This window comes from Ornithorhynchus anatinus, chromosome 4, assembly GCF_004115215.2.
Source record: "Ornithorhynchus anatinus isolate Pmale09 chromosome 4, mOrnAna1.pri.v4, whole genome shotgun sequence".
Classification (NCBI taxonomy): Eukaryota; Metazoa; Chordata; class Mammalia; order Monotremata; family Ornithorhynchidae; genus Ornithorhynchus; species Ornithorhynchus anatinus.
In genome coordinates, this window is record NC_041731.1 from 7,652,805 (window position 1) to 7,676,436 (window position 23,632).

At 47.2% G+C, this 23,632-nt stretch overlaps 1 protein-coding gene across 3 annotated transcripts in view; it reads left to right on the plus strand.

The window, feature by feature from the left end:
• Nucleotides 1–241: 241 nt before the first annotated feature.
• The window catches only part of ARHGAP39 (Rho GTPase activating protein 39), a 278,167-nt gene continuing 254,776 nt past the window's right edge, over nt 242–23,632 (plus strand). For 2 of the 3 annotated variants that reach the window (XM_039911686.1, XM_029062658.2), the window contains exon 1: nt 3,369–3,669. The gene's annotated coding sequence lies outside the window, so the exon portion shown is untranslated. Of the gene's footprint in view, nt 558–3,368; nt 3,670–23,632 lie in introns of those variants that run through there. The other variant, XM_029062655.2, reaches the window with a different exon arrangement.

Genomic DNA, 23,632 nt, shown 5'->3' on the forward strand with positions numbered 1-23,632 from the left:
AGGAAGAGAGGGCAAGGGGAGGAATGAGGGAGAAGGAAGGGCCAGGAGGGAAATGGAAATGGGGGAATGGTGTGCGTGTGTTTTGGGGGAGGAACGGGGAAAGCGGGGAGAGGCAGCGGAGAAGCGCCGGCGAGGACTGACGGAGAGGGGCACGGCCAAGGGAGAAAGAGGAGGAGGAGGAGGAGGAGAAAGAGGAGGAGGAGGAGAAAGAGGAGGAGGAGGAGGAGAGTGAGGACAGAGGGAGGGGGCGGAGGGTTGCGCTTGGTGACGGGAGGACGCGAGCGGCTCCGGGCTCCTCTGTCAGGGGGACGAGGACGAGGAGGAGAAGGAGGAGGAGGAGAAGAAAAAGAAAAAGAAAAAGGAGGCGGTGTTGGCGGCCGAGGCGGGCCGGGCCGAGGACAGCATGAGGGCATGAGGGGCAAGGGCGTCGTGGGCGGGGGCGGCGGCCAGGCCCACCCCAGCCCGCACCCCCAGGCCCACACCCGCCCCAACCACAACCCCAACCCCAACGCCGCCGCACTCCGGACACACACAACCGACAACAACATGGCGGAGAGGTAAAGGCCCCGCCGAACGCCCAATGCAAAGCCCTCTCCTCCTCCTCCCCCCCCGGGGGGCCGGGAGCCATGCCCCACCCGCCGACCAGGAGGGCGAGGTGGAGGTGGAGGAGGAGGAGGAGGAGGAGGAGGAGGAGGTAGAGAAGGGGGGGGTGGAGGAGGAGGTGGAGGATGGAGCAGGAGGAGGAGGAGGATGGAGGATGGAGGAGGAGGAAGAAGAGGAGGTGGTGGAGAAGGTGGAGGAGGAGGAGAAAGAAGAGGTGGTGGAGGAGGTGGAGGAGGAGGAGGAGGAAGAGGAAGAAGAGGAGGTGGAAGAGGAAGAAGAGGAGGTGGAGGAGGAAGAAGAGGAGGTGGAGGAGGAGGTGGTGGTGGTGGAGGAAGAAGAAGAAGAAGTAGAGGAGGAGGTGGAGGAAGAAGAGGTGGTGGTGGAGGAAGAGGAGGTGAAGGAGGAGGAAGAGGTGGAGGTGGAAGAAGAAGAAGAGGTGGAGGAAGAGGTGGAAGTGGAAGAAGAAGAGGAGGTGGAGGTGGAGGAAGAGGAGGTGAAGGAAGAGGAGGTGAAGCAGGAGGAGGAGGTGAAGGAGGAGGAGAAGCAGGAGGAGGAGAAGGAAGAAGTGGAGGTGGTGGAGGAGGAAGAGGTGGAGGTGGTGGAGGAGGAAGAGGTGGAGGTGGTGGAGGAGGAAGAGGTGAAGGAGGAGGAGGAGGAAGAGGTGAAGGAGGAGGAGGAGGAAGAGGTGAAGGAGGAGGAGGAGGAGGAAGAGGTGAAGGAGGAGGAGGAGGAAGAGGTGAAGGAGGAGGAGGAGGAGGAAGAGGTGGAGGTGGTGGAGGAGGTGAAGCAGGAGGAGGTGGAGGTGGAGGAAGAAGAGGTGAATGAAGAGGTGGAAGTGGAGGAGGAAGAAGAAGTGGAGGAGGAAGAAGTGGAGGAGGAGGTGGAGGCTGAGGGTCGGCCTCCCTTCGAGCAGACCTCGTCGTTGGGGACGCTTAATGCAGAGGGGGTCGGAGGGGGACACCCCAAATATCTGGGAGAGGCCATCGGGGGCGGGAGTCTATCACACTGGAAGATTGGGGAGGGGGCGGTCTCCGAGATCCTGCTTAGGCGCTTAGCACAGTGCTCTGCACATAGGAAGCGCTGGATAAATACGATTGAATGACTAAAGGGGAGGGGGCGTCTATTAGAAGGAGAGAAAAAGCTGCAGGCCCTCCTTTCCTAACAAGGAGGAGGCCAACCTGCTCAGGTGGCCCTGGGGGGGAGGGGGGCGTCTGCCACACTGAAAGATTAAGGTGGGGGGATCCCCGAGGCCCTTCTTAAGCGTTTAGCACAGTGCTCTGCACATAGGAAGCGCTCAATAAATACTATTGAACGACTAAAGGGGAAGGGCGTCTATTAGAGGGAGGAAAAGGGGGTCAGCTGCAGGTCCCCTTTTCCTAACAAGGAGGAGGCCAACCTGCTCAGGTGGGGTGCGTCTACCACATTGAAAGATTGAGGTGGTGGGGATCCCCTAGACCCTACTTAAGCGTTTAACACAGTGCTCTGCACATAGGAAGCGCTCAATAAATACTATTGAACGACTAAAGGGGAAGGGCGTCTATTAGAGGGAGGAAAAGGGGGTCAGCTGCAGGTCCCCTTTTCCTAACAAGGAGGAGGCCAACCTGCTCAGGTGGGGTGCGTCTACCACACTGAAAGATTGAGGTGGTGGGGATCCCCTAGACCCTACTTAAGCGCTTAGCACAGTGCTCTGCACGTAGGAAGCGATCAATAAATGCTATTGAACGACTAAAGGGGAAGGGTATCTATTAGAGGGAGGAAAAGGGGGACAGCTGCAGGTCCTCCTTTCCTAACAAGGGGGAGGCCAACCCTCAATGACCACCATGATGAAGGCCTTCCTTAAGCGCTTACTACGTGCCAGGCGCCATGCTAAACGCCGGGGTGGATCGGGTTGGACGCCCCCGCCCCATGTGGGGCTGACGGTCTCCATCCCCCTTTTTGCCGATGAGGGACCCGAGGCCCGGAGGAGGGAAGTGACTTGCCCAAGGTCACCCGTTGTGGGGCAGGGATTGTTTTTGTTGCCGAATTGTCCATTCCAAGCGCTTAGTACAGTGCTCTGCCCAGAGTAAGCGCTCAATAAGTACGATTGAACGAATTGTACCTTCCAAGCACTTAGTACAGTGCTCTGCACAGACTAAGCGCTCAGTAAATGCGATCGAATGAATTGTACCTTCCAAGCGCTTAGTACAGTGCTCTGCACAGAGTAAGCGCTCAATAAAAACGATTGAATGAATGAACGGCGGGCAAGTGGCGGAGGCGGGATTGGAACCCAGGACCTGCTGCCTCCCGGGGCCGGGCTCTGTCCACTGTGCCGTGCTGTTTCTGCTGCTCTTAATGATAATAATGAGGGCATCTGTCAAGCGATTACCGTGAGCCAGGCACTGTACTAAGCGCTGGGGGTGGATGCAAGTAAATTCCCCCGTCTCCCCACCCCACTGCACTTAGGTATTGACCTGTAATTTTATTTATTTATAAGGCTGTCTGTTTATTTGTATTGGTGTCTGTCCCTCACCCCGCCCTTCCCACTGTGAGCTCGTTGCGGGGAGGGATTGTCACCCTTTATTGCTGTAGTGTACTTTCCCAAGCGCTTAGCACAGTGTTCTGCACAGAGTGAGCACCTAATACGATTGAATGAATCCCTTCTTTTTTGGGTGGCTTTGGAGCCAGGGTCGATAGTGTTGTCTAGTAGCCAGAGTTCAGGAGGAAGGAGATTGGGAAGCCTCAAGGGATCCAGGCCTGGGTTGGGATACACCTGGGAATGGGCAGGAGAGGGATTAGGTGATTCCTGGGAAAGAGGAGGGATTTTAAAACCCGGTTAGTGAGGGGTGGGATAGAGCTTTGGCCGTTGAGAAGTGGGGGCGTGCAATCGCGGGAGAGGAAAGTTGGTTTTTTTAAATCATGGCTGGAGGATTTGCAAGACAGGATGGCTGACGATTTACTCCCGGCCCAGGCTTTCGCATTCCGGTTGCTGGAGCGAGATCTCGGGGGAAAAAAGAAGAGGGACCGGAGCCCCGTTGAGCTATTTATCTCCTGTAGAGGGTAGAGATTGAACTTCCAAATGCTGATAAGGTAAAGGAATCGATGAATCTTCTTAGTTGGGAGGCAGTGGGGTTTAAAACCTTCAGTTTGGGGGGTGGGGATTTAACCCTTGATAAAGGGAGGGAGGTGGCTAAAGGGAATTTGTAGCATTTTTGCCCGACTCGTTAATGCATCAAGGCCATTTGTTATTTCTCTATTTTTCCTTCGCGATATGCGTTTGGGGAACGTGAAGGTTCGGGGGGTGTTAATGGACTGTGGCTGGGGGAATATCTGGCTCTGCAGAAGGTTGTTGATGGGGGGGGGGTGGTATGTTGGGAAGAATGGGGCGAGGAAGCGGAGTTTCATAGGGACGTGGATTCTGTTGCCTTTGGATTCTTTTATTTTTAAAATGTTCCGTGTCCGCTGGTAACCGTGGGTGTGTTCGACATTGTTCCCTACCCTTCTGCTGCTTTGGGAGTTCTGCATCTTTAAACGGCGAAAGCTGCAGGATTTTTTTTTTTTCCTATTTTCTCTCTTTTTTTTTTTTTTCCTGTGTGATGCCAATTTAATCAACCGCCGAGTGACCTCTGCAGAAAAGTCTCCAGTTTGGAGGCTTGCTGCACCTGACCGGGCACATGCAAGCAAGGGTGATCTGTCTTTTGAAGCATGAGGGGAGAGTTAACGCAGTGCATCGCAGAGTGGCTTCACTTAGCAGCAGGTGGCGTAAGGATTGAGCCTTCCCGATGTAGTAGACAAGAAAGGTGTGTGGGGGACGGGGAGGGGGTGTAGGAGGATTTGAGTGGTCTTGGGCTACTAGCCCAGTCGTGGCTGGAGGATGATTGGATAGGTTTCTGAAGTTGGGGCAATTGCATAGTAATAATAATAATTATGGTACTTGTTACGCGCTTACTCTGTGCCAAGCACTGTTTTAAGCGCCGGGGTGGCTACCAGGTAATGAGGTTGTCCCACGTGGGGCCGACAGGCTCGTGAGAAGCGGCGTGGCGGAGTGGAAAGGGCCCGGGTTTGGGTGTCGGAGGTCGTGGGTTCTAATGCCGGCTGCGCCCCTTGTCAGCTGTGTGACCTTGGGCGAGTCAGTTTATTTCCCTCATCTGGAAAATGGGACCGTGAGCTCCATCTGGTGCAACCTGATAACCTTGTAACTCCCCCATTAGAACATTGTAATCGCTTAACACATCTATAATTATTATTGTTATTATTAATCCCCCTTTGCAGAGGAGGAAACTGAGGCATATAAAAGTTGCCCAAGGTCACAGAGCAGACGAGTGGCGGAGCCGGGATTAGAACCCACATCGTCTGACTCCCCAGCCCGGGCTCTTTCCACTAAACTCCATTGTTCGTAGGAGTCCTACCTGTGGCTCTTCGGGGGGGGGGGGTCTGGGCTCCCCAAAAGCCTGCAGATGGACCTTGTACAATCGACCAGTGGTGTTTATTGAGCCCTTAATACGTGCACAGCACTGTACCAAACACTTATAATGAAGAAAGGGCTCCAGGGAGATTCCAAGAGCATTCGGATTTCAGGGATTGGGACTCGAAGCATGAGCTCTGGGAGTTTGGGATCCTCCCAGGGCTCCTACCAGGTCTCTGGGGTGCATCATTTCTGGAGCTTTCGGCTTTCCCCTCCTCCTAGGAGTGGGGAATGGGGAAGCCCACCCTTCCTGGAGGGTTGCTCAAGGTTGGCGTTGATCCGCATCCCCCTAATACCGCCGTTATCCTGGGAGGTGAGTTAAATATTGGCGATTGTTTAGAGGAAGATTTAAAGGGCGTGGAGAAACCGGGAGGATTGGGTGTTCGCTCTCGCTGTTCCCCTCATCCTTCTTTATGGTTGGAGAAAATCGGATTCACTTCCCGAGATTTAGAGAACGCTCCCTCGGTGGTGGAGGATGTGTTCATTTAGTGATCTGGACCTTCCCGGGGAGAATCACTATGGGAAAGCATTGCTAATCCTATTTACACCTCACAGCCCCATCTTTTCTCCCTCCAGTCGTAATGAGGTGGGTACGGCCGGTCCGCGAAGAAGTCGAACGCAATCGGGTTGGGAAAAAGGTTCAGGGTGACAATATATAAGAAAGGATATTGGAGAATGTCTTATCCTTCTGTCCTTGGTTTGAAGGGATTCAGATTGAAGCTCCCCTTCATCAGGGTCTTCAATAAATCTCTTCCCTCCAACACTGCCACTCACCTTATAGGTAGAATTAGTGGTCCGAGTCGGGGATGAGATGGGTCTTAATTTTCATAACCTTCCTGGAATTTATTAGAAGCTATCCTTCAATTGTCCGCGGATAGGATGAGTTCTTCCTCGGGCAACTTGTAGTTATCGAATAAGTTTTTTCGACGGAAAATAGAATCCCGTTTGACGTTTCGGTGGCTTTGGAATAAAGGATATTCCCACGTCTTTCTGTTGAGATTCTGGTCCTCTCGCAAAAGACTCTTGCTCTTTCCTACTCATCTAGTTTGCTACACCGATCTGTACTAAACACTTATAATGATCCCCTTTGAATCTTAACAAGCTTAGCCTTACTACGCCGTCTAAAGATAGTTGTCCTTTGAATTGACTCACGGTGGGCAGGGAACGCGTCGGCCGACTCTGTTAAATTGCACTCTCCCAAGCGCTCCGCACATAGTAAGCGCTGAAAAAGTGCCGCTGATGAGGACGAATTGGAAAACACTCCTGCCGATGATGGATTTTACCCAAGTGCGTAGGAGTGCCTGAAAAAGGCCACGATTGACGGGCCCAAACTCATGGCGTTCCACAAAGACTGCCCTCTCTTGTCCTAAGGCGGCTGCAGTTTCTGGCGCTGCTTTGGGTTCTGGCCCCTCGTCTCAAATTCCTCCCGAAGCTCCTTCTGAAAAAGAGCCGCTTCTCTCCCGAGTGCAGATGCCTCCCAGCGTTCAGCTGTCGCGCCGCGTCGTCGGAGGCCGGGCCTCCCCGACCCCTCAGAGGGTTTCCTCTGTTACCCCTGCTTTCCGTTGCCCCTTTTCAGCTCACCGAACGACAGCTGTCGGGGCGGCCCGCCATCATTCATTCTAAGCCCCTCGGCGGAGCCGTCGAGGCGAGCGTAAATCGGATGGTGGCGGACCGCCCGTGTTGCCGGAGCTCGTGGTTCGGATTCTCTCTTGCCACCCCATCGTTCCTCCAGAATTGGCACGCGGTTGACGCTGATGGGGCTGCCAAGAAGTCGGGCGTGCACTTCTGACGTGGAGAAGCAGCCAAGTAGCGTAGGCCGTAAACTCGTCGCGGGCAGGGAATTTGTCTGTTGTGTAGTTGCGTTGTACCCTCGCAAGCGCTTAGTGCAGTGCCCCGCACACACTAAGTGCTCAAGAGATACGATCGACTGACTGACCAGCGGTCGGGCCTACGACTGTAGATTTTGACTTGGGCTGAGGTTGTTTCTGCGTTGTCTCTATCTGTTGCCGAATTGTAACAGATAATAGTATTTATTGTACATTCCAAGCCCTCAGTAATAATAATGTTGGTATTTGTTAAGCATTACTATGTGCAGAGCACTGTTCAAAGCGCTGGGGTAGATACAGGGTAATCAGGTTGTCCCACGTGAGGCTCAGTGGTCTGCACACGGTAAGTGCTCTCTAAATACGATTGAACGATTAAATTGTCGCCGCTCAGTTTCTCAAAGGATAGGTTGATCTTTTTTGTTCGGTTTTCTACGTCCGTGTCTATTAGCGCGATATTGGATAGTGCGTTACCTAAGGTAGCGGATTCATGTTGCTGAGGAAGATCTTTTGTTGTGTGAAAAAAATAAAGTTGGTATTTGTAAGCGCTTACTATGTGCAGAGCACTGTTCTAAGCGCTGGGGTAGGTACAGGGTAATCAGGTTGTCCCACATAAGGCTCACAGTCTTAATCCCCATTTTACAGATGAGGTAACTGAAGCACAGAGAAGTTAAATGACTCGCCCACAGTCACACAGCTGACAAGTGGCAGAGCCGGGATTCGAACCCATGACCTCTGACTCCCAAGCCCGGGCTCTTTCCACTGAGCTACTCTGCTTCTCTAAGCAGAGTGAAGTGTGAAGGGTTGTTGGGGGGCAGACTGGTATATGACTTCCATTTTCACCAGCCTTATTGTTTATCCCCAATACAGGACTGATTCCCCAAGGCGATTGACGATCATCTGAAGATCTTCTTGCATGTGGGTGTTTAGGGTCAAGTTAACTGCATATCAGCACAGGAATGTAATCTTACTCCTGACCTAGTTAAAACAAAAAAATTAAGTTGGTTTGGCATAGTTGATTTTCTTTGGGAAGCTGCTTAGTTTTCAAATACATTTCACTAGCTCTCACCTCTCACAATCGGCGTATTGAGCGCCCTGTGGACAAGCGCTTGGTAGGGCACGATAGTAGACATGATTCCTTATCAATCAGTGGTATTTGTTGAGCATTTCTTGTGTGCAGAGCACTGTACTGAGTGCTTGGGAGAGTGCAGTATAAACAGTATAACAGAGTCGGTAGATATATTCCCTGCCCACCGTGAGTTTACAGTCTAGCTGGGGAGACAGGCGTTAATTTAAATAAAGTTAGGGATATGTGCATAAGTGCAGTGGGGCTGAGGAAGGGAAGCAGCGTGGCTGAGTGGAAAGAGCCCGGGCTTAGGAGTCAGAGAGATCATGGGTTCTAATCGCGGCTCCGCCACCTGTCAGCTGTGTGACTTTGGGCAAATCGCTTCACTTCTCTGGGCCTCAGTGTTAAAATGGGGATTAAGACTGTGAGCCTCACGTGGGACAACCTGATGACCCTGTATCTGCCTCAGCGCTTAGAACAGTGCTGGGCACATAGTAAGCGCTTAACAAATACCAACATTATTATTATTAAAGGATAATGCAGAAGGAGGTAGGAGAAAGGGAAATGAGGACTTAGTCAGGGGAGGCCCCTTGGAGGAGAGGGGCCTTCGATAAAGCTTTGAAGGTGGGGAGAGGAATTGTCAGATATGAAGAGGCAGGGTTTCCAGGCCAGAGGTGGGACGTAGGCGAGAGGTTGGCGGCGAGGTAGATGAGATTGAGGTACAGTGGCATTAGGTTGGCATTAGATGAACAAAGTGTGTGGGCAGGGTAATGGGAGAGTGGTGAGGTGAACTAGGAGGGGCAAGGTGATCGAGTGCTTCAGAGCCCTTTGTTTGGCCCACACTGAGTTTAAAATCGATTAGGGGAGATAAACATTTAAAATAAATTACAGGTAGGGAAGGCAACAGGGTATAATAATAATGATGGGATTTGTTAAGCGCTTACTGTGTGCCAGGCACTGTACTAAGCGCTGGGGGGTGGATACAAGGTGATCAGGTTGTCGACGTGGGGCTCACAGTTTTCATCCCCATTTTCCAGATGAGGGAACTGAGGCACAGAAAAGTTAAATGTCTTGCCCAAAGTCACACAGCTGGTAAGTGGCGGAGCCGGGATTAGAACCCACGACCTCTGACTCCCAAGCCCGGGCTGTGAAAGCGCTCACCTCCTCTACACTCTCCCGTTTCCTCCAGAATATCTTCTTGTGGCTGGCCTGACAGCCTTTTAAGTACAACATTTCTGAACTGAATTCCTCATCTTTTTTCCCCACACCTGTTCCTCCATGTCACTTTCCCATCCCCTTTGGCAGCCCCACCATCTTCTTATCTCTGAATCAATCACTGGTATTTATTGAGCGCTCACCGTGTCTAGAGCACTGCGCTAAGCATTGGGGGAGTGCAGTAGACTTGTTCCTTGCCCTCAGTGGGCTTACGGATCTGAAGCCCCCAATCTCGACACCTCACTCATCTCGTGTTCAGTATGTTGCTAAATCCTGTTGCTTTTCCAGTCATTCATTCAATCAATCGAATTTATTGAGCGCTTACTATGTGCAGTGCACTGTACTAAGCGCTTAGAATGTACAATTCGGCAACAGATAGAGGCAATCCTGCCCAACGACGGGCTCACAGTCTAAATGGGGGAGAAGACAACAAAACAGGTAGTCAGGCGTCAATATCATCAAGATAAATAGAACAGAATCAAGATGATTAGAAAAGACTATTATTATTCTAAATAGAATAGAATCAAGATGAATAGAAAAGAATATTATTACTCTAAATAATAATGATTATTATTACTATGGTATGTGTTAAGCTCTTACTATATGCCAAGAACTGTACGAAGCATTAGGGTAGCTCAATCAGTGGTGTTTATTGAGCACTTACTGTGTGCAGAGCACTCTGCTAAGGGCTTGGTTTGAGGGTAGTACAACGGAGTTGGTAGATCTGTTCCCTGCCCACGAAGCGTTTACAGTTAAAAGAGGGGGACAGACATTCATATCAACGAGTCGATGAAAGATAACAAGGTCCCGCACAGTCCCACGGGGCTCACCGTGGACAGGATCCACCGTGAATCCAGATTCCACTTCTTCTCCATGCAGATAGCCGCCACCCTGGTCCAGGAACTCTCCAAAATGGCTGGATTATCGAGTCAGCCTCCTCACCCGTCTCCCCATATCCAGCCCTCTCCAGTCCATCCTTCCCTCTGCGGCCTGGGTCATTTTCTAAAATGTCGTTCTCCGCGTAGCTCCCTGCTTCTTAAAAACCGTCAGTCGTTACCCTTCCCTTTCCTATCCAAAGGAAATTCCTGACCATTGACTTAAAGACACTCCAAACAGCTCTCTCCTTACTTATTAACTCCCACTACACTCCAGCCCGAACTCTGAAGGGAGGGCTCCTGCCTTTTTATCTCTCTAATATTTGTACTCTCCCAAGTCTTTGGTTTGGTGCTGTGCCCCAGATAGGCACTCCAAAGCTATTGATCGGATCTTCCTTTGTATTGTGCCAGACTCCATGGTTCTTGGGAAGGGAGGGCAAATAGGATGGGGAACGAGGGATTAGTCAGACTGTTGCTGTCCGTTCTCTCGCCGACAAACGGGTAATGTCTTACCTTCTGCTCCTTTTTAAGAATAGGTAAAAATACTAAAGCCGTCATTACAGCACAGACTACGCTTTCAGGTTTGTCGGATGCCCGAAGGGTTAATCTTTACCTTCCTTTTCCACCTCCGCATCAAACAGAAACTCCTCACCCCAGACTTTAAAGCACTCAATCCTCTTGCCCCCTCCTGATTTACCTCCTTTATTTCCTCCTGCAATCCAGCCCGCACACTTCGCTCCTTTCACGCCAACCTACTCACTGTACTTGGATCTCTTCTAACTTGCCTCCGACACCTCACCCACGTCCTGCCTCTGGTCCGGAATGCCCTCCCTCCTCATTTCCAACAGACGTGAATTGTCTGTTGGATCAGAACAGGTGGATGGAGGAGATACTTGTAGGATTTAATGGTGAACTGGATATGGGGAAGGAGAATAAGGAGGAATAAGAATTCCGTTCTTATCTAAGAAATTGGTGGTGGGTTGCCCAAGGTGACTGAGAAGCTGGCCATTGAGAAGATTTGTCCGGTCGAATTTGAGTCGGTGGCAGGACATACAGTTGGAAATGTCCTTGAGGGAGAACGTTAGGCAGGTTCTAATGAATTATCGTATTGTACTCTCCCAAGCATTTAATACGGTGCTCTGCACACAGTAAGGGCTTCATAAATACCACTGATGGATTGACTGGTGCAGCACTGTAGGAAGCTGCTATCTTTTCCTATTTACGTGGTACCCACGTAAGTTACATTAGCCTTTTTTTTTTATTAACTTCTCTCGCACTGCCAGCTCACATCTAATCTACTTCCTTCTAACCATTGCCTTCCTCAGCCACTGGAGACCAACCATGCTAATTTGAAGCACTGGCTGGTGGAAAACAAGGTAATCTTATGTTTCCTTCATGGACTGTGAAATGCCCAATGGGCCTTGTTCAAAGCATCAAGATTTTACAACAGCTTGACACATTCAGATACCACCAGGAGTTTCTAACTGTTTTTCCTTTAAACCACCGCTTTGGATTATATTTTCCATATATATAATCCAAGGTGAAGTCGCTTCCTTGCTCATTTGCTTCGTACAGCCACGTCTCCATCATGTTTTGGCCCTGGCACCCATGCCCGAAGGTGACCCATTAGGCTCTCCTGCCTTACGAGGTAGCCCTCGGCAGAGGAGATGCTGCTCTTTTGTTTGCTGTGGATTTTTTTCCAGCCCTAGTCACACCACTGCTCCGTTTTAGAACGCATGTTAAATTCACATCACGGCTCCTGCGTGTGATTCTCGTTGCTTCGCTGTAGGAAGGGCATAAGGGATCTAGAAGGAAATCAGAATAAATGGAGGGATGGAGCAGTTTTCACAGAGGGGCGGGTCGAAGAGATGAGACTGTAAGCTCGATGCGGGCAGGGAACGTGTCTACCAACTCTGTTTTATTCTCCCAAGCGCTTAGTATTCAGTGTTCTCTGCCCTCAGTAAGTGCTCAATAAACACCACTGATTTATCGATCGATTGTGTGGACTCTTCAGCCTATAAATGTGAAGGCTGGGAGATGTGACGTGATTGAAATCTACAAACTCACAAATGGAGCGGCAGGATGAACGTGGGATTCTTATTCATCAAATTCCACCACCCCCGGAGAAAAGGAGACATTCGCTGGAGCTTGAAAGGGACAGGTTCAAGACCAACGATAAGGCTAACGTCTGGGAGGGGACATATCTGCCATTTCAGTGTACTTGTCACTGCAATTAAAAATAAGGTGGTAATGTTTCTAAGTATTTGTTAGACCGTAGAAAAGCCAGTCAATGATTTTAAAAAAAAAATCCAAGGGTGGGGTGAATGCCAAGTGCCCAACGGGTACAGATGGAAGTGCGTAGTTGATGCAGAAGGGAGAGGGCTTAATCTGGGAAGGCTTTTTGGAAGAGACGTGACATCATTATTATTATTATTATTATGGTATTTAAGTGCTTACTTTGTGCTTATCGCAATCAACATTGGGTTAAGGGCACATTTGAGGATTGTGCAGTCTAAAACAGACCCCACACTGATATGTAAAACCTCTAAAAAGTCATATGGACGAATGTACTATTATGCAGGCACTGAGCAAGTGGGGAAATTCAAGTATTCACATTATCTTCATGCCATAGTGCCGGTGAGTTTGATTCATTCATTCATTCCATAGTATTTATTGAGTGCTTACTATGTGTAGAGCACTGTACTAAGCGCTTGGAATGTACAATTCAGCAACAGATAGAAACAATCCCTGCCCAGTGACAGGTTTACAGTCTAATCAGGGGAACCGGACGGACAAAAACAAGACAGCATAATCACGGTAATGCGACAGAGTGAAATGTTTGGAAAAGGTCAGAGGGGGGAGACCCGAAGAATGCTAACGTGGGGCTAGATCAACCTTTTCTGAGGAAACTCCAGCAGGGAAGAGTCCTCCTTGTTCTCGTTGCAGATTTGTATGGCACAAGTTGAACTAAGCTGTTCACAAGCGTGGGTCGAGTTGAGGGAGTGTGTCCACTTTAGTACAGACAGATCGGGTTTGGGTACTCTGGAGTGCAAATAGAATATCAGCGCAGATCTCTAGGGATTCTGAATCTTCGGTATGGGTCGATGGAGGAGATATTCGTAGGATTTAATGGTGAACTGGGTATAGGGAAGGAGAATGAGGAGGAATAAGAATTCCGTTCTTATTTAAGAAATTGGTGGTGGGTTGCCCACGGTGACTGAGAAGCTGGCCATTGAGAAAATTTGCCCGGTCGAATTTGAGTCGGTGGCAGGACATCCAGTTGGAAATATCCTTGAGGGAGAACGTTAGGCAGGTTCCAACTGGAGAAGAGTAGGCAGGGTGGGAGGTAACCTGTGTACAGCCCAGAGTTGAACTTGTGGAAGCGGCTGAACTTATCGGGGCCCAGAGATAAAAAGATGAATCCCACGGGGGGGCTCGTCAATCAAGCGGAAGCTGCTTAGAGGGGACATGGCAGAAAAAAACGGTGAGGTGGAGGACAACCTTGGATACTCCCTAATAGGCATCACCTACTCCTCGCTAACTGTCAATTCTGGACTTTGTCCAATTGAATATTCTGGCTAAGCTGGTAGCCTGGGTTTCTCTATTTCAAATCTGCCGTGCTAGTTTTTGCCACCTTTTTCCAAAGACTGTCCTTTTTGTGTTTAATCTAGGGTTTAAAGTTAAATTAATATAGAATTAGGGTGTAAGTCTCTGTGCTGGATCATGAATGAGAATATTTAAAATGACTGGTCCTAACTTCAGTCAATCAATCAATCATTCATTTGGCAACCCCCAGATGGTTCTTAAAATGGACCATCATTTTCTGTGGTTCTTCCGTCAACAGTCCACTCACGCTCACTAATTCGGGGGTTTTGTCCAAATCCATTGGAATTTTAATTTTTATGCAAAGTTTTACGCGACACCACGTCAGTATTAAAATTATTCAGATCACTATGTATTTTAGCAATATTACTTTGTGTCAGGCACATTTTAATAAGCGCCATAAACCCGTGATGTACTGACTCTCCCTATCCATTAGCTTCAAATGTTTTGGAGGTTTTTCTTAATATTCTGCTGAATCATTAAGGATTGAAATTAGGCTATCAGGAAATTACTTGGATCTTTTTTTTTTTTGATGGACTTTCTACTTGTTTGCATAACCGTTACTGAATTGGCTTTAAAACATGTTTTTCAATTTTTTTAGTTTTAAGGACTTTTCCCAAATGATCATTCATGTTGTATATTTTTGTCAACACTTTGTTCTGATGCCTACATATCTTGTCATTCATTCAGTCGTATTTATCGAGCGCTTACTGCGTGCAGACCACTGTATTAAGTGCTTAGAAAGTACAGTCTTCATATACTGTAGTTTTTCAGATATGAATCTCTGTACTTAATGTTTTGATTCATCCATATTTCTTTCATTGTTTAAAAATGTATTTTTTATTAGTTTCTGTAGTTCATATTGTGAAGATAATTCCTTTTTATAATGTGCTTTTAAAGTTGAGTTAACCCCCATTTCCTTTTTACTTTAAAGCCTAGCCATTAAGGTCTTCAAATTTTGAAACCAATCTTTAACTCGAGTACAGATTATCAGTTCCAGAAGACTTTTCAACCTTTCTGGTGTCCTAATAATTAAAAAGGCGTATCACACACACATATGGCGTATTTTGTAGAAAAACCGTAGCATAAACTTTGCCACCCTCGATGTCAGCACAGCTACTAAGAATTTTATTCGGAATTTCAAAAGTTTATTTTTCAGTAATTTTTAGTGAAAACTTTTCAGTTGTTTGTGCCTCAGAGTATTGGGGAAATAATTTGTTGACTTTTCCTGCTGTTAACGGCTTGTTCTCTCGATGTATTCACTTAGGAATTTCAGAAGCAAGACACAGCTAGGTTCAGCCTTCCTCTGCCCTGCTCCTTTCCCCAGAAGTGCAAGATATTTTTATTTCCATTAAAGAACTTGAGCAGAAAGGTAGTGTGCATTTTCACAGTAATGTCGATACCTGACTGGTGTCAGTGTGAAAGACTCACAGACCAATTAAGAAGTTTGCTTAAAAAAAAAAACCACTTCCATGCCAAACTCACCCTGTCTGCACAAGCCCAGTTTAGGGTTTTTCAGCCTTTTCCTCATGAATGGCAACAGAAAAGGTCCAGGAGCTAATCCCTCTCTGCACGTGGGTTAAAGAGTCTTGTCGGCTCGTTGTTAAAAATTGTGTGAACTTTTTTTCAACCTATTGTAAATTTGCCTCATGTGGACAGTCGAGAAGCAGCCTAGGGGAAGGAATAAGGGCCCAGGAGTCAGAGGACCTGGGTTCTAATCCCGGCTCTCCCCCCCACTGATCTGCTGTGTTGGCATTTGGTATTTGTTAAGCGCTTACAATGTGCCTAGCGCTGTTCTAAGTGCTGGGGTAGACACAGGGGAATCAGGTTGTCCCACGTGGGGCTCACAGTCTTAATCCCCATTTTACAGATGAGGGAACTGAGGCACAGAGAAGTGAAGTGACTTGCCCACAGTCACACAGCTGACAAGTGGCCGAGCCGGGATTCGAACTCATGACCTCTGACTCCAAAGCCCACGCTCTTTCCACTGAGCCACGTTGCTTCTCTGTGTGACCTTGGGCAAGTCACTTAACTTCTCTGGGCCTCAGTTACTTCATCTGCAAAATGGGGATGAAGACACTGAGCCTGTGGGACAACCTGATTACGCTGTATCTATCCTATTGCTTAGAACAGTGCTCGGCACATAGTCAGTGCTTAACAAATACCAACATTATTATTATTAGCCTCCATGCCTCGGTTTCCTCATCTAGAGGGAACTGGTTAGCCCTCTAGACTGTAAACCTTTTTTGGGCAGGGAATGTGCCTGTTTAGTGTTGTATTGTACTCTCCCAAACACTTAGTACAGTGCTCTGCTCACGGTAAGCGCTCAATAAATACGATTGACTGACTGAGGCATCTGTAAAATGGGGATTAAGACTGGGAGCGCTATGTGGGACAGGGACTGTGTCCAACCCAATGATCTTGTATCTACCCCAGCGTTTAGCCTGGCACATACTAGGAGCTTAACAAATACCATAAAAAAATTAACAATAAAAAATGAGGAACTCTACATTGGTCTCGTTTGTCTCACATTTTGGTAGATGCTAAACACCAAAAATTCTATGTAATCCTGAAAGGAGATTTGGTAACTTTTAAGAGAAAATCCTAGGTTTGACTTGTGGAAACAGGATTTAGCTGATGCTTACGTGCTGAGCAGTGGGGGACAGTCTGGTCTAGATTGATGTAATCATATGCCTCAAAATGTTTAGTTTTTTTCATACTCTTGCTGCTACATGGGAAAATAATTGTGACTTGGCCAAATTGAAACCACTAACATGTACTTCCTTAAGGACCGTCCTTGCTTCCTCAAAAGTCCTGCACGCGTTGTCCACACCCTCCTCTTATAATGACAATAACAATAATAATAGTAATGAAGTGCTTAGTGTGTGCCCTGCGCTGTACTCAGTATTGGCGTAGATATAAATTAATTGGGTCAGACATAGTCCCTGTTCCACAGTGTAAATAGGAGGGAGAACAGGTATTGCATCCCCATTTTACAGATGAGGGAACTGAGGCCCAGAGAAGTGAAGCGACTTGCTCAAGGTCTCTCAGCAGGCGAGTGGCAGAACTGGAATTGGAACCAAAGTCCTCTGATTCCCAGACTTCTGCTCTTTTAATTAGGTCACACTGCTTTTTTAGTTGTCTCTTAAGATGCAGTCTCCCACTTGTTCTGAGACAAATCCAACGCTGTTCCCTGGGCTTTGGACCTCATCTCCTTCCACTTCCAAACCACTCCTGCCTCCACCATCTTTTTTTTTGCCATCTTCAGTCTTTCACTCTCCAACAGCACCTTCCCTTCTGCTTTCAAAGATGCTTGAGACTCTTCCTTACCAAAAAAGCCTTTGCTTAAAAGGTCACTGCATCCTCTAGCTGTTGGTCTATCTCCCCCTCCCACCCCTGAACACACTCCTGAATAGGGCTGTGTGTATATATGTATTTATACATATATACGTATTATATATATATGCCCTCCATCAACACTCTGATCAACCCACTCTTATTCATTCCCTTCACAATCCAGAGACCCCTCCAATAACCTTCTCTTAGCCAAGTGTCGTAGAGTATATGCAGTCCTAGCCCTCCCTGACCTCTTTGCTGTCTTCAACTTTTTTGACCTCTCCCTTTTCCAGGAAGCGCTCCCCTGACCAACACGGTCTTTGGCTAGATGCTACGGCTCAGATCACGCCTCAGGTTGGTTTGCTGGTCCTCTCTTTCCCCTTGAGGGGGGTTGTCCCACAAGGCTCAGTTCCGGATCCCATGTATCTGGCCATTCACTTACTCGTTTTCCCATATCCCAGCGGTTACAAGTTCCGTGACTCTTTTTTTCCCCCTCCAGCTCCCACGGTACGTGTACAACTTCTCTCTGTATCTCCCCCTACAGACTATAAGAGCCTTAGTGAGCAGGGACTGTTTCGTCTTTCGTTGCATCCTCCGAAGCACAGCCCTCTGCTCTTCTGTCTTGTCGTCTGGGTCATCTCCGACCCATAGCGACTCCACGGACGCTTCTCTCCCAGCACGCCCCACCTCCGTCTGCCATCGTTCTGGTAGTGTATCCATAGAGTTTTCTTGGTCAAAATATGGAAGTGCTGTACCGTCACCTCCAACTTTACCTCCACCTTGCCTCTGCTGCCCAGCACGGGGGAGTTTTGACCTGTAGCAGATGGCCTTCCACTCGCTAGCCACTGGCCAAGCTAGGAATGGAATGGGTAGGCCTCTGCCTGACTCTCCCTCCTGTAGCCGAGACTGGTAGCGTTTCCAATACCGAGAGGGTCTCTACCGTCACTAAATACTATTTAATGCAGTCGAGGGACCAGCTGAATTATACCTTTAGTTTTAATGCTTTGGGGAGATGCATTCATTCTGTTTGGGTTAGGAGTAGTTTTGTTTTAGAGTAGTTTTTGCAAATGTTTCAGTTTGAGGGGGAAAAAAGGCACTGCCTATGGGTTTGTAAATACATTTTATTCAGTAATAATACCTTGAATTTGTATAAGGTTTTTGTGTCTCCCAAAATGTGCTCACAACAGTTATCTCAATTTGTAGAGCTCCTGCTGCTCTGTTGGTCTCTATTGGTCATTCCCCGCATTTTCTCTTGCCTGCATTAAGCATGTTATGCAACTAAGATTTTCAATCTCCTGACAAGATATCAGTGCAACTCTGGCTTGGATCTGCCTTGCCAGAGAAGAAATATTTATGGCACGTCAAAAGAACTGTCCCCTGGTTAATTAAGGTTCCTCTTGCTTGGCGATGTAACTTTCACAAAAGACAGATATATGCATCTAATCAGTTCATTTTTTGCCATCGTCAAATGCATATTTGGACTCTCTCCCTTTTTTTGGCGCTGATATTTCTTTGCTTCAAAGCATTTTTCTATTGATCGTCGTTTATTCTGGGCACCACTTGAATGCTAATGATTTTCACAAGCTTCGGGTTTAGAGGTTCAACCACTTTTCGGTCCAGAGATGTTAGTCTGGCTAATGAATCGAAAGGGGTGATTTCAATTTTTATTTGCTTATACACTGTGCTACCGAGAGCTTCCAAACGCTGTCCGGAATTATAAGTAATATTTGTCATAGTTCTCTGTTCATTTCAGTCATCTCCGGGACAGAGGGCGGCAGCTGTTAAATAGAAAAACAGGGCAGCAGCTGAGGGTGGTAATGTGGAATCACAGGAAAATAATTGGACTAGAATATGGCCACCATTTTGCAATTGGATTAAGACACTAAAATCATGGCTCCATGCCAAAGTCCTCTAAAAGCATTGTGGCCTAGTGGAAGGAGCACAGGCCTGGGAGTCAGAGGACCTGGTTTCTCGTCCCATCTGTCATTTGCCGGCCGTATGACCACGGACAAGTCACCTAACTTCTACGGACCTCGGTTTCCTCCCCTCTCAAATGGGGATTCAACTCCTATTCTCCCTCCCACTCGGATTGTGAGCCTCATTTGGGATGGAGACTGAGCCTGATCTGGTTATCTTGTATCTATCCCAGCACTTAATGCAGTCCTGGACACATAGAAATTACCACAATTATTACTATTAGTATTGTTAGTCCATGATCTCTGAGGGCCCCATCCCAATAGCAGTTGTTCCCAAACTTTTTCGGGGATGTATATCAAGGAGGTCAGCCATTGCATTCTAGCATTCTCTTGTTACGTTGGAGCACTGGAGCAAATTATTCCATCATAGCTTATGATCTTATAATTTCACGCACTTTACATTCACTGTCTACATTTCTGTGGCATCCCTCCTCGTAAATAAAATGGAGTAACTGAGTTAAACCAATATTTTTCAATGTAGCATACTCGCCTATCTAATAGATTCATAGTTCTATCAAACACAGAGCCATAAATGATGCACTGCTGATTTTTCTATACATTTTTAGAAAGGAACATTTAAAATAGAGAGCCGTATGTAAAATCAATAATGTTCAAAATCAGTGATCACAAGGAATGCAGTATGCTATGTTTAGAATTGAAATGAAAACTGACCTTTCCTTTTGGGATCAAGGATTGTTTATGGGATTGAGGAAATTTAGTTAGTTACGGTATTTATTAAGTGCTCACTCTGTGCCAAGAACTGTACTGAGAACAGTATAGCGATAACTTTTAGCCACATGTACTCAACATTTCTTCAGTTGTGGATCGCCTTCACATTTTCTCATGGGGGTGGGACAGCAGATATTGCCTTAAATTGTCAGTTTGGAAAGGATTAAGGAAAAAGCTCCATAGCTCCGAACATCTCTGGCTATCACTCTCGCCTCTTGTGTGCCTACTTGGTGGTTGATGGTTTTCTCTTTTGGCCATTTTCTTGTTGATGGTGCCCTTACTGTGATCATTTTCATGGTTTCATAGATCACGGATGCTCCCTCGTATAGAAGATGATGAGAGGAAAAGTAAATCCCTTTTGATGACCTCTTCTCTCCCGGAATCCTGCATGGGACTGTTTCTAGAAGGGAGCAAAGCAGCTGACAAAAGTGGATAGAGGGGACAGTATAATTAGCAGTTGTCAATCTTTGAGAATAAAAACCCAAGCCGTAGAAGGTAGGGCCCTTCTTGGGCCAAATCTCCTTCCTCAGCTGCCAGCTGAGCCTGGGGTGGAGTGCAATCAGTCGAGTGTATTTATTGAGCACTTAACTGTGTGCAGAGCCCTGTACTGAGCGCTTGGGAGAGTACAGTATAACAGCATTGGTCCGAGGACGGTTTCTGTCCCTGGAGTTCACCTACTGGAGTGCACCGTGATAACTCCGGGAGAGGTTATTTCAGTGTCGGTTACTTTGAAAAGGTTCACGTTAGGGCAGGGGAGCTCCCAGGTGTAAAAATGATTCCCCATTTTTCCTTCTCTTTCCGTAATTCTTTGCTATTTGTGTTTTAGGAGCATAAACTCAGTGTTTAAGGAAGTAAACCTGTTTTGTCATCTGATAAAATGTTCATACAAATGGGCTCAACTAACTCGGTAGATCCAACCGATTCCGAGGGAGGGAATGGAAATCTGTGTGCGTCGTCAGACTACCGAAAAAAAGTCCTTACTTTATCTGTTTAAACATCAGCGTCATTATTAATAATAATAGGGATCGAGTCTCTGTAAAGCGAGTAATTCAGAAGACTGAGTTTAAGACGTTTCTTGCTGACAGTTCATGAGCTAATGGCGGGGAGGGGAAGACAAACACTGAAGCACTTAAAATTTAAACATTCAAACAAGTGTTGCTCAGCGAGACTGCTTGTGAGCCAGCACCGTGACTTCCATCGCTCCTCAATCCCATTCCTTCCAAGGAAACTGGAGTTAATTCCCATTTGGAAGTTTGTGAAGGCTCCGCCTGCCTTTGGCCTGCTCTCCGTGATGGTGAGTGGCACCGAGATGGAGAATGGAGAATCTTGGTGGAGGGGAAAGGAGGGGATTCCACTAGGCTTCTGTGGCTGCCTTTTTTCTGTCACCCACACCCTGGTCCTCATTATATTCTTCCCCAGTGCCACAGAAGCACTTCTAAAATAGCACCGATGTCTGTGGAGTCTCCCATCGTAAATGTCAGATATGCTTTAGTCCAGTTATGAAGACTTTTAGGGACTGAGAATCTGTGCAAAAGAATCTGTGCTAGGGGTTAGGTAACAGCCTGTGGCCCCCCTACCCTCTGCCCCCCACAGCCTGAGTACAACAAGCAAGTAGGTGGTGGGCATCTACTGGTCCTGGTCCTACCCACGTCACCCACCCAAGAGACTGGGCACCACAGTCTCCATTACTTTCTGTTTCGCACTACATTAAGTGCTGGGGAAGCTCCAGCATCACCACATCCCACATGGGACTCACCGTCTAAGTAGGAGGGAGAACCGGGATTGAATCCCCATTTTGCAGATGAGGGAACGGAGGGGCAGAGAAGCGAAGTGACTTGCCCAAGGTCACACGCAGACCCGAGGAGGAGCCGGGATTAGAATCCAGGTCCACTGACCTCCTGGCCCGTGCTCTTTCCACTAGGCCGTGCTGCTGATTTTGTGTTTCTTCTGGCCTAGCACCATTCTGATACCCTGGCCTCATCTGCCTGAGACTCAATCCCTGGCATCGGTTCTGTTAGTAGTTTCCAAGGCTGTTTAGGAAGCCATTCCAGAGCCGACGTAAAACTCGACGGGCTGCTAACAACCTGCCACTACTGGATATTTGAACCTCTGCGTCTGTTTTCCCTTCTTTACCATAATTCCATTTCCTTTCCTTTTCCAGTGCTTTTAATCTCTTGTCTTTCTCCCTTGGACACAAAGATTTCCTCAACTTTACGTTCTAAGCTGTGCCAGTGCGTTGTTGGTGCCTATTCAAATTGTTTACTTAAAATTTGAGGAGACTGACTCTGTTTAGCTAATGGGCTCTGAGTCATAGTTTAAAGAGGCACAACATTTATTTTTAATCAGTTTCTCAGCTAGAACCGCTCATTTTTCAACTTCAGCCTTTCATTGTTTTTTGTTTGGCTGCGCTGTGCTCCAAAATGGTGCCTGGCATGTCGTTTGCTTGATATAGTGTCATGTGTTCTGTAGTTTGATTTTACTTTTTTGTATACAAATTTACTATATAACCCTCACCAAATACATTATTATAAATTTTGCCCATCTCCCCTGCAAACGAGTCATCGATACGTGGATATATTTGATTCCTCTGGCAATATTCCAAGTAAATGGACCATCGAGAGAGGTTTTGAGGAAAACCAAATAAAAGACAGAAAATCGACGTGTGATGTCTTCACGACAGTTCGGGGATATGTAAAGCAAAACCAGCACTATCCAAACAAGCCTCTGAGAGCTTCGGGGTCTCCAAAAAATCCCATGCTGTTTTATGAGTCAGTCAGTACCCTGCTCTGCAGCGTCAGCTACATTATAAATTTTTAATAACCGCATCGATAGAGAAAAGTACTCAAGTGTTGCCGAGCTAATTTAACAAGTAACCTTGCTTAAGAGTAATGTTTGTATCCCATCCTTATTTCCCTTCACAATTTCCAATTTGGTCACGTGGTCCTTTATGAACTGACTAATCCTGTTGAGTTCTTCCTCTTTCTCAGCTGTTCCTCAGGCTCTCTGAAATCCCGAGTTTTTATTCCTTTATATTTGGCACGTGGTGGTAGAGGAAATAATAAAGTGCATTTTATGTTTACACACAACGTTCATCTGTGACCTGAATTAGATAGTATTTTACAGACGTTCTTCCCACGAATCAAATCTTGATTGAGTTTTGCTGCACCTCCAGTGACCTGGTCCAAGAATCTTGCCCTTTAAAGTTGAAAACAGCTGGGAGAAAACAACACGATCCAAATGCTCATGTCACAATATTGCTTTTAACCATCTGCAGTGCAGTTATCAGATTTATCAGCCCCCTTTCCGTCTCATTTCCAGCGGGGTTTACTTCCAAAGCAGCCGGCTATCCTGAAAATGCCTAGTAAGGTCTGGATGAAGTGTAGACCAAAGCAGCTCAGTAAGGAGTAAAATCATAATTGATTGGCACTGCCAGAAATGGGAGCCATTATATTAATTCTTGCCTGCAGAAACCAACCCAACTCCATAATTATAACTCTAAGCTTTCAAACTGGGCTTGAAAGTGCCAGTTTGGTCAATTTTCAGCCCAAAATGTTGTCCTTAAAATAGTGACTTCTCCCTCATAGCTGGAATCCAGTGGGGGCATATGTCCCCATGGGTAATATGGTGCTTCACGGATGCCAACGAATGGGATCACTAAATTAATCGAATGTCGATTAATTCGAAAATTAGGTATTTAGCAGTGACTTTGTTTTATAAGCCTGGCCAAATAGTCACTGGATTCTCTTCTGACTCGCTCAATGACGCCGGTCAAGAAGTAACCGGGACAGTTACTTGCCTTTAGGATGGGTACGGAGAGATGGTTCTCGAGCCAGTTGTGGTTGGGTAGCTGCAAGCTGTGATTTTTGTTGAAAATTTCATTTTGCGTAGATATAGTCAAAAATGAAAACTTTTGGTTTAATTGTAGAAAAATGTGGCCACGAAACTGAGCTTTAGTGGCAGCCAGA